Below are 2,400 nucleotides of genomic sequence, written 5' to 3'. Positions count from 1 at the left end.
TTGTAAGTTTGTGCCCTTTGGATTGGGTACATTGTTTAAGAATCATTGGTTCTATTGATGAGTGGTCGGGTTTATTTCTCGAGACGTTAATATCACAACAAAGATGATTTAGTCACGGTCTGAAAAAAGGACCCCTCATGAATGTGTTATTAAAAGAAAAATCAGCTGATCCTACCTCCATACTTCCATCGAGTGTCTCGCTTTGAAATACCAAGTAAATAAGAAATCAATGAGAATTTTCATTGAGGGGAATTTATTTGGCGTCCCTATATTGGCGCGTTGCTATGAAGCAGTGAGAGTAACAAACGGTCCTTCCCTCCACGCTGATGGCAGCTTATTGGATTCTCTTCCGGTAATTCGGCGACGTAGCGAGAATGGAAATTATTTCACGTTTAAGTCCGCGACGTTCCCGTGAATTACTTAACATTCACATGGGAATAATGATTGATTCTGCTCAAAGAAAAGAAAAAAAAAATCAAATGGTGGAATTGATTTGGATTTTCTCGATGTGTGTTACTGCCAACAGTTGCTAAAATCACATGGTTAAACGATGAATTGTGGAGATATTCATAGACTGTGGGCCGTTTAAACCAGTTAACTGCTGTACTCTGGAAATATGGTTTTAAAAAGGTTGCCAGAAAACTCACCCTTCAAATATCGATCGATTTAAATGACCCTTATCCTGACAAGAACTCTCAAACCTGGGACTTCGCAATCAATTTTGAAGGACGAGTTTTCTGACCAAATGTTTAAATCCAGATTTTCCAGAGTAGAACAGTTACTGGTTAATTGTGATTTAATAGGGTAAAGTTTTTGGTTGACTGTGATATGTTCGTATGCGTACCAAAAGGATTGTAATTCTCCAGAGAATAAATTAAAAAGATTAAATAAGACAATTTATGTGATATCAATTACTTCAAATACTTTGTTCATTACAAAATGACCAATGAGATGAATGCATTTTGTACTTTGAGTACACAAGATCACTTAAATTTTGTTCTGAAATTTGTGAAGCTATTAAGTGTTATGAGTGGTGTTGATTATAAAATTTAAAATTTGCATTCTGAAAATTAGACTAGGATGTCTGGCTCAAAAATAGTTTATTGACTAAGGCTAGCCATAGAAAAATGAAGATTTTTCTTATTTCATTAGAAATATGTAAGGATTAATGAGTTAAAAACTAAGTTTTAGAGGTAAATTTATTTGTTGTTAACTTTTCACAAATCCGTTATTTTAAAATATGACTACAATAGAATAAAAATATTTCTGACAGAATCAATTTCATTGTACGAAGGATATATTTTGGTGATAAAACTGTTATTCAAATATTATTATATACTTTAGATGTCAGGGTAGGGTATAAAACCATTTAATTATCTATCCCACAACTGTAGATATTTCCTATTTACGAACAACCTTTCGTATACTATTGGCCATGTTGATTTTCGAAACATCCGCCTGACCTTGAAGTGACCATCGTGCAAAATCAATTACAGATTTAGCTTATATATATATATATATATATATATATATATATATATATATATATATATATATATATATATATATATATATATGGTGAGAGTGGGGATAAGTGGGCTACCAAAATCAATTTTCTGACCATTTTCCGCCATGAAAAGAGATAAATAAAATCTTGTCTGTACAGCTTTTATTTATGAGAAAAAAAATCGTCTAGAAACAAATGTAATCGAAATACAAAATGAACACGAAAAAGGATTTTTCTTCGATTCATTTAAATTGGGGAGAAATGGACATGGGATTGGGAGAAGTGGGCCCTCCGGCGGTGGAGAAGTGGGCCATGCAGAATGCGTATTCAATTGCTAAGTTTTCTCAAAAAATGATCTTCTTTATCAATATTGATAATAAACCAATGAAATTGGAACAAAACTTTAAACCAAATAGAGACATATAAAGGTTTTGAATATAAAAAGAAAGTAAATGATTCATCAACAGAGGAACGATTTTGCTCGGTCAGATCAATACCAACAAAATTAATATAGAAGATTAAATATTGTTTTGTCTAAATAGTTATTCCCGTGAACACAAGGGAATGTGTAATATTGTTTTTATGTTATCTATACGAATATTTGCTATCCATCCTCATCCGCTGGCTTTACAAATTGTGGGTATTTGTTACCCTTGCGACTAAACATTATCTCTGAAAATGATTTTTCTTGGCAAACTCCAAGAAGACTTTGTTATTGTGATTGTTGTAATGACAACAACAATGACAATACCAGAAATTTGAGCAGAAATATCGTAACCTCTGTCTGTCATATTTAATTAATCCATTTTTTGGGGAATGATCCCAGAAGACTGGAAATTAGCCAATATTACGTCTATTTTCTGAAAAGGAAATTGGAACATTGCTCAAAATCA

At 32.4% G+C, this 2,400-nt stretch overlaps 1 protein-coding gene across 1 annotated transcript in view; it reads left to right on the top strand.

Moving 5' to 3' along the window:
• Positions 1 to 339: 339 nt before the first annotated feature.
• Positions 340 to 2,400, top strand: part of LOC144961271 (uncharacterized) — a 65,318-nt gene continuing 63,257 nt past the window's right edge. The window contains exon 1 of the mRNA XM_078894528.1: positions 340 to 508. The gene's annotated coding sequence lies outside the window, so the exon portion shown is untranslated. The remainder of the gene's footprint in view (positions 509 to 2,400) is intronic.

This window comes from Berghia stephanieae, chromosome 1 (genome assembly GCF_034508935.2).
Source record: "Berghia stephanieae isolate SIO BIC M18660-M18661 chromosome 1, UCSD_Bste_1.3, whole genome shotgun sequence".
Taxonomy (NCBI): Eukaryota; Metazoa; Mollusca; class Gastropoda; order Nudibranchia; family Aeolidiidae; genus Berghia; species Berghia stephanieae.
This window is presented reverse-complemented; position numbering and strand designations above follow the sequence as displayed.